Here is a 16,647-nt window from a genome sequence, read left to right on the forward strand (position 1 = left end):
GAAGAATACTGCCTCACGGTCTCAGATGACTTGAGACTATACAGACAGCCCAGGTGCCCTCAGCAAATCTCTCTCCCTTTGGCTTGCTAAACTGCCTAAAACTTGTTCCCTCCTCAGAAAAGACTCCTTGGCAAGAAAGTATTAGTTCTAGAAGGCCCTTGGTTAAATGCAAATGTGAAACCAGATGAGGAGCATATTAATAATAATTCATGTGAATCTGTGAGTGCTTGTATATTAAGTAGTAATTTTGTTGTAAATAAGCTTCAGGAACTGACCATGTATTATTAGAACCCTGCCAGTAACAAAAGCTCAATTCAAACTAGGTTAAGCAAATAAGGAACTCATTGGTTCACAGAGCTGAGAAGGAATCTGAGGTGGTCCACGGGATTCAGAAAACTAAAATCATGGCCTCCAGTCCCATCACTTCATGGCAAATAGATGAGGAAACAATGGAAACAGTGACAGATTTTATTTTGGTGGGCTCCAAAATCACTGCAGATGAAATTAAAAGATGCTTGCTCCTTGGAAGAAAAGCTATGACCAACCTAGACAGCATATTAAAAAGCAGAGACATTACCGACAAGGGTCCATCTAGTCAAAGCTATGATTTTTTCCCCTGGTCATGTATGGATGTGAGAGTTGGACTATAAAGAAAGCTGAGTGCCGAAGAATTGATGCTTTTGAACTGTGGTGTTGGAGACGACTTTTGAGAGTCCCTTGGACGGCAAGGAGATCCAACCAATCCATCCTAAAGGAAATCAGTCCGAATATTCACTGGAAGGACTGATGCTGAACCTGAAACTCCAATACTTTGGCCACTGACTCATGTGAAAAGACCCTGATGCTGGGAAAGATTGAAGGCAGGAGGAGAAGGGGACAGCAGAGGATGAGATGGTTGGATGGCATCACCTACTCGATGGACATGATTTGAGTAGGCTCCGGGAGTTGGTGATGGACAGGGATGCCTGGCATGCTGCAGTCCATGGGGTCACAAAGAGTTGAACACAACTGAGTGACTGAACTGAACTGACAGGATTCAGGGGAGAGCTTCGGGAATAAGACCATGAGGTCTGGAACCAACCACTCAAACAGCACCAGAATTCACTCAGTCCTTCTCCCAGTTCTATTTCTCTCTGGGTGTTGATATAATATTCTATTACTGAAGATGAGCTTTCTCCATATGGACAGGACTACACTTGCATTATCCTAGTTTACCAACACCAACAAAAGAGAGATTCCTTCTTTCATCTAGCATCCAATTCCAGGAAAGACTATGAGTGGCTCAAAGAGTCACATCCCTACTCCTTGGACCAACCACTGCTGTCAAGATGAAGGGGCACTAGAGTTGGTTCAGTCTGGGACTTTGTGTTTGACCCTGTGGCTGGAGAAGGATGCCATGATGAAAACCCCAGCAGAATGCCACGAGGTAGAATAAGAATTTTCACAAAGGAAAAGGAAAATATTACTTGAGTTAAAAGAGACCTAAAACTCTTATTCCTTACTGGAGAGGGGGGAAAAAGTTGAGAATCCATGGCAAAGCACAGTCCTAGGAGTAAAAAAGTTAGTAATGAACACTCTCTAATGTTTACTATTTCAAAACCCTCAGCAGAATCCCACATATATCTGACTTCCAGTGACACAGACTATCCAAGATGTCACCTTCCCCTTTTTCACTTGAATTGTATCAACTATCGGGATGATATTGTGAATCAAAAGCTCTCCTTGGCTTTTGAGCAACCAGGACATTTCTGAAGGTGGTGGGCAATACAAACAGCCTCATCTGATAGCTGCAGTTTCTGAAATAATAGTGGTATTTGGTTTACAATTGTCCTTGGAAGTGGGTTTAAATTGACGGACACAAATAACAGATATTCTCTTTTTTCTAAGAAAAAAATATGTCCAAATGGGAGGTACAGATGGGATTGACTCAAAGGAGTCCTTAGTGAAAAACTGGAAAACGACTTTTGAAAGGCATGACTGGAAAAGAGCAGAAATAGATAGGATCCACAGCCAAGAGCATGGGGGAGAAGTGACTGAAGGGGAGAGGGTATAAGATAAATGGAAAGGGATGAGGGAGACACTGCAGGTGTCTCCATTTCTAAAATAGCTTTATCCATTTCTATTGCTTGCCAGGATGCCCTCTTCTGAACACCTCAGACCTACCACTCAGACTGAAAACCAGGTATCATCCTAAACTCCTCTCCCTTACCAACCCACCCCATCATTTACCTTAATCTTAAGGATTTCACTTCCTAATGCCTCTCCTTTGGTCTACTTGTCTCTTGTTTCATTTAGACCATCATTATTTTTCACATAGTTTACCACCACAGCCCCAGACCTGGTGTTCCAAGCTCTAATTTTGCCTCCCCATTGCCAACTTCACAACTCTAATCATTCTCAACTCTCCAGGGTAATCTTTCTAAAATAGAAATTACCCTCTTACTTAAAACATCAGTGAGTCTGCCTGGACTCAAAATAAAGTTACTGAACATGGCCTCTCAGGCTGATCTCTGCAGCCTCTTCTTTTAGCAGTTTCCTGGTACAATCCATCCTTTAGCCACAGAGTGTCTTTCAGTTCTCTTAAGGTGATTTGCATTTTGTGGGTTTTTTTTTTTAAACCTTACAGCCTTTGTATAAGCTGTGTCTCTTGTACCCACTCTCCCCCTCCTCTGTTTTCAAACGTGGCAAGTTATACAAACGCAATCAACTTATGATACAACCAACAAGCAGAATTTGTTAGGGCAGAGTCTGACAAGCTAAAACAAAGATCCCCCAATATGGTGTGGCTTCAACAAGAAGGACTTGACATTTCTTGCCCATGTAATGATCCGGAGGTAAAGAGCCCAGGCTAGCAGAGCAGATCGGCCATCTTCAACCGGAGCTCCTCTCTGGCTGTTTTCTCTTTTGCATGTATTGCAGTCATCAGAAAGAGCAAAGGGGCAAAGACAGCTCACTCATTTCTTCTAAAGTTACAGCTGGGAAGTGGGGCAATCCCATTGGCTAGAAAATACAAATGAGTGCACCAAGATTCAAGGAATTATGGGAAATGTAGTGTGTAGCTGGCAGACATATACCTGACTAAAAAAACTGGACAACTTTTCAAGATTATATGTAATCCCTTCTTTCTCTCTATTCAGAAGCAACAGCAACCCAGTACTGTGAAGTCATTTGCTGAGGGAAGTGGGATCAGGAGTTCTGAGGTGGGGACAAGGGCCAGAAGCAGGGCCATTACTCAGTAAGCACCAATATGTCTGCACTGGTTATTAAAGTATCAAAATATAGCTGTACAATTTGGCAAAGAATCAGTCCTCTAAGATCTCCTATATGCCTACCTGCATATATGGCCATCCCAACTCCTCTTCTGGGACCCTCGGACTTCTTCCATGATCCAGCAGCTAAAGGATTAATGTCTGGCACAGAGAGGGATCCAAGAGATGAGACTCTATCTGCTTTTTTTGTTGTTTAGTCCTAAGTCATGTCTAACTGTTCATGATCTCATGGACTGCAGCACGCCAGGCTTCCCTGTCCTACACTATCTCCCAGAGTTTGCTCAAACTCATGTCCATTGAGTCGTGATGTCACCAACCATCTCAACCTCTGTCACCCCCTTCTCATCCTGCCTTCAGTCTTTCCCAGTATCAGGGTATTTTCCAATGAATTGGCTTTTTGCATCAGGTGGCCAAAATACTGGAGCTTCAGCTTCAGCATCAGTCCTTCCAGTGCATATTCAGGGTTGAATTCCTTGAGGCTTCACTGGTTTGATCTCCTTCTTGTCCAATGGGACTCCCAAGAGTCTTCTTTAGCATCACAATTTGAAAGCAACAGTTCTTTGGCACTCAGCCTTCTCTGTCGTCCAACTTTCACATCCGTACACGACTGCTGGAAAAACCGTAACTTTGACTATATGGACCTTTGTCAGCAAAGTGATATCTCTGCCTTTTAATACGCTGTCTAGGTTGGTCATAACTTTTCTTCCAAGGAGCAAGCGTCTTTTATTTTCATGGCTACAGTCACTGTCCGCAGTGATTTTAGAGCCCAAGAAAAGAAAATCTGTCACTGTTTCCACTTTTTCTCCATTTGTTTGCCATGAAGTGTTGGGACCCTGTCTGTTGGATAACCCATTTAACTGAGGCTGATTGTTGATAATTTGAATATTACCCCTGACCAGAAGTCTAACATCCAGTGGCCTTTTTCAGTCACTGAATCCACTCCAAAATAAAAACCTCTGCAATAGACAGAGGTTACTGAACCTCATCTTTATTTTACTTTGGAAATCTTGCTTTAGGGACAGAAAACCTGAGGTTGAGTCAGATTTCCATGACCCATAATATGAGTGAATATGACTCCTGTGGGCGATGATCATTTTGCCAGAGGAGAAAGAATCTGAGCTCATGGGAAGACAGGCCCAAGTTATGTGTCCTAAACAATGCAGACAAGACTTTAAGAAACCAAGAACTGGAAAAGCCAGAATTCATCTAATTGACAGCCCACCCAAAGACATCTTCCAACCATCAAATCCTTTTTCCTGATGGGTTACAGGTGTGATAGAGTGGGACGAACACTGGATTTGGGGCCAGAAGGTCCTGGTACTCGCTTGGAATAGTGGGAAAAACAGGTTTGTAAACTGCTTCCCTTATTACAATCTGTATAGTCCATCTCCACAGCTGTAAAATGAGAGGTAATATTTACCACAAAGTACTATGAGGGGTGAGTGAACTAGGGTATGCTGGATGCCAGGCATGCAGCAGGCATGAATAAAAGCAAATTCATGTTTCTTTTTTAATTAAAAAAAAATTATTTATTTATTTGGCTGCACTGGGTCTTCATTGCAGCATGCGGGATCTTTGATCTTTGTGAAACATGTGGGATTTTTTTTCAATTGTGGCATTCGAGAACTTTAGTTGTAGCATGTGGGACCTAGTTCCCTGACCAGGGATCAAACCCGGGCCTTCTGTCTTTGGAGTGTGGAGTCTTAGGAACTGCACCATTAGGGAAGTCCCCATGTTTCTTTCATTTCTTCTCCTCTTGTTCTCTATCTTCACCATGCTTCTATACCTAGTCATCTCCCCAACCCTGTACTCACTCGCACAGGAATTTGTAGTGGGACCACCATCAGGTTATATTAATATACAGTTCAGTTCAATTCAGTCGCTCAGTCATGTCCGACTATTTGCAACCCCATGGACTGCAGCATGCCAGGCCTCCCTGTCCATCACCAGCTCCCAGAACTTACTCAAACTCATGTCCATTGAGTTGATGATGCCATCCAACCATCTCATCCTCTGTCATCCCCTTCTGCTTCCGCCTTCGATCTTTCCCAGTATCAGGGTCTTTCCAAACGAGTCAGTTCTTTTTATCAGGTGGCCAAAGTATTGGAGTTTCAGCTTCAGCATCAGTCCTTCCAATGAATATTCAGGACTGATTTCCTTTAGGGTGGACTGGTTTGATCTCCTTGCAGTCCAAGGGACTCTCAAGAGTCTTCTCCAACACCACAGTTCAAAAGCATCAATTCTTTGGCACTCAGCTTTCTTCATAGTCACTTTCACATCCATACATGACTACTGGAAAAATCATAGCTTTGACTAGATGGACCTTTGTTGGTCAAGTAATGTCTCTGCTTTTTAGTATGCTGTCTAGGTTGGTCACAGCTTTTCTTCCAAGGAGCAAGCGTCTTTTAATTTCATGGCTGCAGTCACCATCTGCAGTGATTTTGTAAATATGTATATATATATATATATATATATATATATATACACACACACACACACACAAATCAGCTTTCCACACGAAAAGCAGGAATTCAGCAGGATTTCTTGCATGAAAGAAATTATTAATGTGAAGCAAGATACAGATGTGGAGGACTGCTATTTGAAGTCAAGAGGAACAAAAGCTGACAGATGTACATAATTTTTGATGCATATTGCATAGATTCTATAATATAATTTACAAAATCATCTACACTAAACATTTCAGATTATGCCTGAATTAAAGCAAAGATCTGTGATATTGGAGATGCCAACCATTTGTGTCAAATGACCCAGTCTTTCAGAATATGCCTGGCCCCGAGTCGTGGAGTCGTCGACACTTAGCATTTGTGGAGTAAAAGAGTGGATTTGCAATGAAATACGGACTTTGTGAGGCAAAGGCAGTGTAAAGTAGAATGTACTTAAGGCATGTGTGGGCTGATTTCATACCAAAACCAGACTGATGTTTGAAGAAAAATGAACCTGCTCATGAATTATGCTGAAGTTTAAACTCTTCAAAACTGGTAATTGCTCTAAGAAGAGCCTTCTGCTTTAGTCATTGTCAGCTAATAGATGAAAATATATGCTTTCCTAAATGTATATTTGAATTTCTAAAGTCTTGTGTTTCACACCAAGAACCGAATTTCAGTCAACATTTTCACTTACTAAAAGGAAGTAATCGATGAGTAAGCTTTGTTTTTGAAGAATTACCTTTCAGAAGAGAAGTAGAAATCCATACATAATTCATGAATCAGCAAACAATTTTTCTGCATTTCTTTAGTATTGCTCAGAGGTGCAAAATACCCCTCTACTCTACAGATCCATCAGCAAGTGTTCATTGAGTGTCTTCTGGACTTTGTCAGAGAAGTCTAATGTGGTGGAAAGAAATCATTAGAGAAAAAGGAGGGATGTAATCAAGTGTTAAGTTCTAATGTTACAAATAAAACATGTCCTCTTAAATTAGATGTTTTGGGGAGTAACATTTAGAAGATTAGGGGAAAAGAGAGTCATGTCCAACTCTTTACAACTCCATGGACTGTAGCCCTCCAGGCTCCTCTGTCCATGGAATTCTCCAGGTAAGCACACTGGACTGTGTCACCCTTCCCTTCTCCAGGGGGTCTCCCTGACCTAGGATTCAAACCTAGGATTCAAACCTGGGTCTCCCGCATTACAGGTAGATTCTTTACCATCTGAGCCACCAGGGAAGCCCAGCCTGGAAGGGAGGCACCAGATTAGGTGGCTCAGGTCATCACTGGGGTCTTGGGGGAGGGTAATGAGCCTCAAACCACTTCAGTGAGGATTAAAGCCAGGTCCTTTAAATTAAAGGCAGGTCCAGATAATGCGAGGGGTGGGAATTAATACATTTCTGAGGACAGGTAGGGGAGAGCACTTAGGAGTCAGGACAGACAATAGGATTTAAATGGGTCTTAAACAAATTTAAATGATAGGGTAATATCTGGGGAGAAGTTAGATAGTTTTCCATTCAATTCTTGCTCTTTTCTTGATACTTTAATTGGAAGGTTAGTTAATTCCTCTTTTGTATACGCAGAACACTGAAACACTGACCTGATTTTTACTTCTTTACGTAGTATTATTTGGAATTTTTCATCTCTATTCTTCTGGCTTCAGGAAACCCACCTTGGTTTATTTACCCTTTTTGACACCTCCATTCCCCTGGTCAGTGACCAGGGGTAAGCCCTCTGGAAGCGAAAGAGGAGACAAAACTTTTCTTTGCCCTAAAACCTCAAATCTTTTATCACTCTAGAGATAAAGTGAACTTTATTCTATCAATTTTGACAAAAAAATAACACAGCTCATCTGAATAGAGTTCATGTTATAGGACCTTCAAACTTAAAATTATTCCCTGCATATTTCTCATAAAAGTCTAAAGCATAATATTGTATTCTCAAAGTAAGGTCTGTGTGCCACTGGTGAAGCTGAGACACAAGCAGTTGTGGTTTTTTTCCTTTAAAAATCTTGCAGTTTTTAATGATTTCTATTTCTAGTAAGCCATACTGTTATTATTTAAAATAGTGATAGGAAATTTCCTTTTACTATAAGTTTATTTAGATAAAGAAAACTAGGTTAGTGAAAAGACACAGAAAAATTACACAGGAGGTTCTCTGATGTTTCAAAACATCATGAAAGTGGTAAAAAGTGATTGAAGTTTGGAGAACATTAGGCAAATATGCAGAACATGAGGTTGCAAGGCAGAAGATTCTTCAAGTCTTGGCTTGGTCATAAATACTCAGTTCTAAGCCGGTTAGGCAGTTTAGTTTTACTGAATGTCATCCGTGAAATGGAGACGGTAACATTTCCCTTATAGGGTCTTAATCGAAAGAGACAAAGCATGTGATGGCACCTTGAAACCTGCCAAGTGCATTGATACCGTCAGCTTTTATTGTTGTGACAGGTGCCGCGGGCACTGATGTTCAGCTGCTGATTTACAATTGCTCTTATAGAGACAGAAGGGTAGCACAGGGAGCTCACCTCCCCTGCACCATGTATTGTGCCCTAAAATGCATCTGTTGCTTCCTGATGATGTTATCAATCTTTAGGGGAAGGAACTTATTGATTTGTTTCTCTTAGAAGTGCTTCTGCGAATTGATCTGGCCATTCTGATGTTGCAGGCTTGCTAATGCCTCGGCCGGGCCGCCCCTGACTGTGGTTGGAAATGATCCTGCTGCAGAGAAAAGGCCGATCGTTCTGACACTCTGGGGTCTGGCCTGGCTCCTCCAGGTCTGAGCAGCCTCCAAGCTGAAGTTTAACTCCTGCAGGGCTCTTGTTCAGCAACAAGCAGTAACAACCAGTCTCAGAATGTGTTTCTGCACCCAGCAGTACCTGGGGCTGGAGGCCAAGGGTATTTTCATGTTTTCCTTCCTTAAAATGGGCTTCCCTGGTGGCTCAGCTGGGAAAGAATCCACCTGCAATGCAGGAGACCTGGGTTCAATCGCTGGGTTGGGAAGATCCCCTGGAGAAAGGAAAGGCTACCCACTCCAGTATTCTGGCCTGGAGAATTCCATGGACTGTGTAGTCCACGGGGTCGCAAAGAGTCGGACAGGACTAAGCAACTTTCAGTTTCACTTTTCCTTAAAATAGTCAAAGGGAGTGGGGCAAAAAATGTCGTATATTCCTCCAGTAACCTAGGTTCAATGGAGGCAGCAGAAACACTGAATAAAGGTCATGGGGTTTTGAATGCTAAGTTTTCACCACTTGTTCCTGAAGCAATCTTCTGCAGAATTTGCATGCCCCTCCAAGCCTGTGTTTATACATCTGGAAAATGGAAGTAATAAAACCTGTCTATAAGGCTCCCCAAGTGGCAATCCTAAAGGAAATCAACCCAGAATATTCAGTGGAAGCACTGATGCTGAAACTGAAGCTCCAATGCTTTGGCCACCTGATGCAAAGAGCTGACTCATTGGAAAAGATCCTGATGCTGGGAAAGATTGAGCACATGAGGAGAAGAGAGTTGACAGAGGATGAAATGATTGGACAGCATCATCGACTCAATGGACATGAGTCTGAGCAAACTCCAGGAGACAGTGAAGGACAGGGAAGCCTGGTGTGCTGCATGGAGTCCTGGGGTCGCAAAGTCAGACACGACTGAGCAACTGAGCAATAACAGCAAGGTGGTGCTAGTGGTAAGAGCCGACCTGTCGATCCAGGAGCTGTTAAGAGATGCTGGTTCGATCCCTAGGTCAAGAAGGTCCCCTGGAGGAGGGCATGGCAACCCACTCCAGTGTTCTTGCCTGGAGAATCCCATGGACAAAGGAGCCTGGCAGGCTACAGTTCATAGGGTCACAAAGAGTGGGACCCAAGTGAAGCAACTTAGCACTCATGCTAAGGTTGCTGTGAGAACTAAATGAAATAACCCATTCTCTGATGCAATTGGACAGAACAGCAGATTCTGGCATCATTTAGTTTCTTGGGACAGTGTTGGGCTTTGGTTAAATACAATCCCTTTATCAACTGCAACACATCCTCAGGCTCAGATTAGAGTACTCGCAACCCTGAGTCAACCCACTGCATATTTAGCAAAATGAAATGACAAGACGGGCACTGAGCTGGGGAAGAGGCACTGACCCTCTACTCCTAGAAGAAAGTCATAAAGGAAGACCTAATGATGCAATCTTTGTCTTTTGGGGGCCACCTCCTAAACTCAAATGGCTGCTTCTGGTGATGCTCTTGTGAATTGGACTCTGAGGAAGGCTGCCTGAAAGAGAAGTGATGGTCAAGGAGAGGAGCATCCGAGGCAGACCCCATGGGCTCTTGTCCACTTCCAGAGCATCATGGAAGCCTTCCTCCTCCAGCTCCTTGGGTCCAGTAGGCCCCTGGCAGAGGTCAGCACTCAGTAAACAGTAGCTGGCAGAAGGATGTAGTTTAGAATACACAGGACAAAAATGCTCTCGAATATTTAATCACACAGAAAACTGCACAAATACAGACTTGTGTCCAGCTAAGACCGTTACAGAAGGAGGGTCCTTTGAGAGGAATCTTTTATGCTCTACTGCATGAGTGAACACAAGCGTGCTGCGCATAATCCAGTGCAGTAAAGCAGAGTGGTCTCTGGAGTCAGGCTGACCTGTTATTTTGTTGTTTAGTCGCTAAATTGTGTCCAAATCTTTTGCAACCCCATGGACTATAGCCCACCAGCTCCTCTGTCCGTGAAATTTCCCAGGCAAGACAAATGGAGTGAGTTGTCATTTCCTTCTCCAGGGGATCTTCCTTGAATCAAATTCCAGTTCTGCTGCTTACCAGCTGTGGGAACTTGAGCAAGATATTTAACCTCTTTTGAGTCCTGGTTTCCTTATCTCTAAAATGTGGATAATCATAGTACTCATCTCATGAGGTTATTGTCAAGATAAATGAGATAATGCATGTAAAGTGCTTAGCACAGTTTCCTGCATATGATAAGCCCTGAATAGAAGCTGTTTTATTATTACTATTATTATTATTGGCTGTTAGTAGTAGGGTTCCTTTTTCATGAAGGTAAAGCATGTTTCTAGACCTGCTGCAAGGAGGTTATTTACTGGGTACCTAATCAAGTTCTTGGGAAGGTAGTTTCATGTTTCCATGTAAGATGTTTTGAGATGTATAGATGATGCTTGTATATATGTTTTTGCAAGAAGAAACGAGTTGCATTTTGAGGAACTGATTTTTAGCCTTAAAACAATTCAGGACGTTTTGCTCAAAATGTTTCTACATAGAAGGAGGGAACCATACCTAGATAATAGCCCTGTGGTTACTTTCCCTTTAGAGGACTGTCCTTCAGCACGATTAGCACTAGGATTGGTTACGATTGGTTTTCATGTCATTCCATTGGAAAAACCTGTTCTTGGACTTCCCTGCAAATGACAAATTAGGCAACACATGTGGATAATACCCAAGTCCATCAACAGTTTCCAGGAGGATAAAAACCTTAAATGAATATCATACTAATGGTACTATGAAACAATTATGGACTTTGATGACAGCAAACCTGGATTACCTAATCCATCTGCCATTTCCTGGCTCTTTTTAAAAAGCATATATTTCTCCAACCTTGTACATGTAACAGCCTGGAATGCCATTCTCACACCGCAGTCCATTTGGTGAATCCTGGCTTCCCTATTGGCTCAGACGGTAAAGAATCTGCCTCCTATGCAAGAGACCTGGGTTTGATCCCTGGGTCTGGAAGATTCCCTGGAGAAGGGAATGGCAACCCATTCCAGTATTCTTACCTGGGAAATCCCATGGACAGAGGAGCTTGGTGGGCTACAGTCCGTGGGGCCGCAGAGTCGGACACGACTGAGCAACTAACACTACACTACACTATACTACTCAACATTTAGCACAAAATAGCAACTCTTCAAGGACAACTCGTATTTGTCAAGAGAGTGGTTCAGTTGTTTAACACAGATCAAACAATAGCTGGTGGAATAGTTTCTCTGTAAGAGTTGGTAGAGGATGATAGGATGGGTTCTACTCTAAGAAGTGGTCCTTGGGCTCAGGCACCTTCTGTTTCTCCACCATATCTACGTTCTATCCCTACAGCAAAAGGGAAAGAAGTTGAGAGCAAGCAGCTTTGGCACAGATCCCTTCTGATCTCATCTCATTGACTAGAACTTAGGTATATGGCCATGCCAAAGTTCAAGAGGGCTGGAAAATGGAGTTTCAATCTGAATGACCATGTCCCAGCCAGTCAAAAAGTCAAGGGGATTCTTTCATTAACTGGAAGAAGAGAAAAATGTTTATGAGCAGCCATTAGCAGTCTATTGTCACATTCTTTCTTTCCATTCAAGGTGACATTAGGAGTGTAGGAACCATGTTGCATTCCTTTTTGGAAATCAAATACTATGAAGCCATTAAAAATAGAGCAGATCAACAGGTTTGATAGGGAACGACCTTCAGGATATACTTAAGTTTAAAAAAAGTACACAAATTAAGTATAATGGAATAGCTTTTGTGTGCTTATGGATATTGACCTTCTTAAGAAAGATACAAATTAAACTACTAAGTTTGGTTACTTTAAGGGGACAGAGGTAGGAAGAAGATAAACTTTTCATTGACTAAGGCTTAACTCATCTGATTTTCTACCTTGTGCGTGTTGTATTACTTGTGAAATTTTTTAAAACTTTGAGATCACTGAATTATTCAGATATGGTTCTATTACTTATCACAGACTACTTTCTCAACAAGTAGGTGTGAATGACATGGAAACCAGTCCTAGACAATCCTAGTCTTAACAGTGCTGTAGGAAGTCCCACCAAAAAAAAAAAAAAAGTAACTACAAGACTATCATCTAGATTTGGTTCTTTCGTTTTAAGTAGACACTTTCTGAGCAGGAGAATCCTGGGTTGACAAAAAGACCCAAATGTCTTAAAACCAGAAAATCAAGCCCTCAAAATGCAACTTATGTCTTCTTGCAAACTCATACATTAGCATCGTCAATACTTCTCAAAAGATGTTACAACAAAACGTGAAACAACTTTCTAGGCGAACTACCCTGACTTCTGCTAATAAATGTATACCTAAAATTTGGGCTTTTAAGAATTTTCAAGAAATTACTTGTTTAAAGTGTTTCCATGAACTTGAAGAAAATCTCAGCATAAGTGAATGAATGCCCTCAGACATTTTCAAATATCCTCTATATTTGACTTCTTTTCCTTCAATAGCAGGCAAGAGTGCCCCTAGAAAGAACTTTCCATGCATGATTTTTTGAATAAACAGTTAAATATAGGGATGGTTGCCTGCAATGCAGGGGACACAGGTTCGATTCCTGTTGTGGGAAAATTCCACATGTGGTGGGACACTAAGCTGCGTGCTGCAACTACTGAGCCCCCACACCTGGAGCCTGTGCACTGCCACATGAAGAGCAGCCCCCGCTGCTGCAACCAGAGAAAGCCCATGCTCAGCAACAAAGACCCAGCACAGCCAAAAATAAATAACAAGTTAATTCAATTACAATTTTTAAAATATTACAATGTAAAGCTTCACCTTAAGGATCTTTTGTCCACTTTGTTTTAAAATCAGTATTGGAGAACATACATTCATTAGCCTAGAAAAAGGATAATTGCTTAAGAAAATGGCAATATTTTTCACTCTCTCCCCTCTTCTGTTAATTTATGTTGCTGTGGTTTAAGACTATGATGTATACTATGATAAAGATGTGGTTTAAGACTATGATGTATACTATGATAAAGATGTATACGAATTATACCTGCAAAAAATCAAGGACATCATAGAGGGAGACATGACATGGGTTTCCTGTATTACTCTCTGCTTAAAAAAAATTTTTTTGAGGAAAGAAAAAGCCAGAGGTATCATGCTTCAGGATTTCAAACTACACTACAAAACCATAATAATAAAAACAGTTTGGTACCAACACAAAAGTAGACACATCAACCAGAATTAAGTCTCAACATATACAATCCACTAATATTTGAGAAGGGAGCCAGGAATGCCTGAGAGAGAGAGTAGTCTCTTCAACAAACTGTGCTGGGGAAATTGGAGAAACACATGCAGAACAATGAAACTGGATCCCTTTCTCACACCATTCACAAACCTTAACTCAAATGGATCAAGGACTTTAGCATAAGGCCTGATACCACAAAACTCCTAGAAGAAAATGTAGGAAAGAAACTCACCCATACTGGTTTTGGTGAACCTGATGGCCAGAGCACAAGGAACTAAAGCAAAAGTCAAAAAAATGGGACTACGTCAAACTCAGAATCTTCCACACAGCAAAGGAAACAGTTAACAGAATGAAAACACAATCAATAGACTGGGAAAATTTTTTTGTAAATCATATATCAGATAAAGGGTTATTATCTAAAATACATAAAGAACTCAGTCAACTTAATAACAAATAAACAAAAAACTCCAAACAATCTGATTTTACTAAGGGCAGAATAACTAAAAATGCTTTCTTTTTCCCAAAGAAGACATCAAAATAGACAATAGATATGTGAAAAGATGCTCAAGATCTCCAAACATCAGAGAAATGCAAATCAAAACCACCATGAGATATTACCTCATACTGTTAGAATGGCTATCATTAAGAAGACATGAGACAGCAAGTGCTAGCAAAGATGCGGTGAAAAGGAAAATGTTCAGTGGGGACGCATTGAAAATATGGAGGGGTCTCAAAAATTAAAAATAGGTCTACCATATGATCTAGAAGTTATACTTCTAGGCATACACCCAAGAAATTAAAACAGAATTTTGACCAGACATATGCACTCCTAAAAAGCAGAGACATTACTTTGCCAACAAAGGTCCGTCTAGTCAAGGCTCTGGTTTTTCCAGTGGTCATGTATGGATGTGAGAGTTGGACTGTGAAGAAAGCTGAGCGCCAAAGAATTGATGCTTTTGAACTGTGGTGCTGGAGAAGACTCTTGAGAGTCCCTTGGACTACAAGGAGATCCAACCATTCCATCCTAAAGGAGATCAGTCCTGGGTGTTCATTGGAAGGACTGATGTTGAAGCTGAAACTCCAATACTTTGGCCACCTCATGTGAAGAGTTGACTCATTGGAAAAGACCCTGATGCTGGAAGAGATTGGGGGCAGGAAGAGAAGGGGACGACAGAGGATGAGATGGCTGGATGGCATCACCGACTCGATGGATGTGAGTTTGAGTGAACTCCGGGAGTTGGTGATGGACAGGGAGGCCTGGTGTACTGCGATTCATGGGGTCCCAAAGAGTCGGACACGACTGAGCGACTGAACTGACTGACTGATGCACTCTTATGTTTATTGCAGCATTATTCACAATAGCTATGATAAAGAAAAAACCCAAATGTCCATCAATGGGTAAATGTACAAAAAAGATGTGGGACATACATGCAACAGATTATTCAGCTATGAGAAAAGAGTATATCCCCCCATTTGTGACAACATGGATGGACCTTAAGTACTTTGTGCTAAGCAAAACAAGTCAGACAGAAAAAGACAAGTACTGTGTGATACCACAGAGAAGGCAATGGCATCCCACTCCAGTACTCTTGCCTGGAAAATCCCATGGACCGAGGAGCCTGGTGGGCTGCAGTCCATGGGGTCGCTAAGAGTCGGACACGACTGAGCGATTTCACTTTCACTTCTCACTTTCATGCATTGGAGAAGGAAATGGCAACCCACTCCAGTGTTGTATATGGAATCTAAAAAAGTAAAAGCTGTTAAAAACAGAGTGAAATGGTGGTTACAAGGGAATGGGGGCAGATAAGAGTCATACTATTTAAGTGTACAAACTTGTAAAGAATAGTAAATGAGTCATAGAGATCTAATGCATCGTATAATGGATATAGATAATAATGTACTGTAATTATAGAAAGCAGTAAATTTTGCTGCATCAGCAATTATAGTACAATATATAAATGCATCAAAGTAACACAGCTGTATACCTTAAATTAATGCAATGCTACATGTCAAATCTATTCAGTAAAAAATTGAGATATGATTCATATAAAATTCACTCTTTTAAAGTATACAATTTGGTGGCGTTTAGTATATTCACAAATTTCTAGAGCCCTCACCACTATAAATTCCAGAATATTTTCATAACCCCCTCTATCCTTAAGATTGGCTTAGGCTGTCAGCAGGCAGGCTAAGGGCAGTGCTGGGTTCTAGGCTGTTGCCTCAGTGACTTTTCTGGACTCTGGGACCTCTTAGAGATAGACTGGGGCTTTGGGATCAGAGACATGGATTTAGAGCTCAGGTCTGGCACTTACCAGCTCTGAGGTCTTAAGCAAGTTGCTTGGCCTCTCTGTTACTTGGATTTTTTTACCTATAAAATGAGAATAATAATATCTAGCTTAGGAATTTTGAAAGATTGTAACACATAGTAAATGCAAAACAGCCAAATATCTAGCACGTACTAAATACTCCAAAAGCACAATATCATCTGTCTCAGACAAACCAGGTTTACACTACACTTTTGCCCGAGGTGGCCATGCCACTAGGGCCTTAAAGAAATTAAGTTTTACACTCAGGCTCTTCCTGTTCTGAGAATCGCCGCTTAAATCATTGGAGAACAAATAGCAAACAGCCATCCAGGATCCAGTTCCCTAATGAAATTATGTCCAGGTAAGAAACCTTTATTTCCCCCTTGATGTCTGACTTTCCCCAGAGGGAGGTCTTTGACATAAAACATGAGGCTAAAGTAACATCCTTGTTCAATCACTTGGCCTTGGGGTATTTTAACAAACTAAATAGCTTCAGGTTCAGACATAAGATGCAGTGAGTGATAACTGGGCAAATGAAGAATTCCTTTTCTCATTTTTTAAAGAGTTTTTTTTAGCATATTGGCTAAGAGATAGGTCTGTGGGTTGAATCCTGATTCTACCATTATTAGTAGTGTGACTTGAAAGCGAAAGTGAAAGTGGAGTCTCTTAGTCGTGTCCCACTCTTTGTGACCCCATGGACTGT

Source organism: Bos javanicus, chromosome 6 (genome assembly GCF_032452875.1).
Source record: "Bos javanicus breed banteng chromosome 6, ARS-OSU_banteng_1.0, whole genome shotgun sequence".
NCBI classification, from domain to species: Eukaryota; Metazoa; Chordata; class Mammalia; order Artiodactyla; family Bovidae; genus Bos; species Bos javanicus.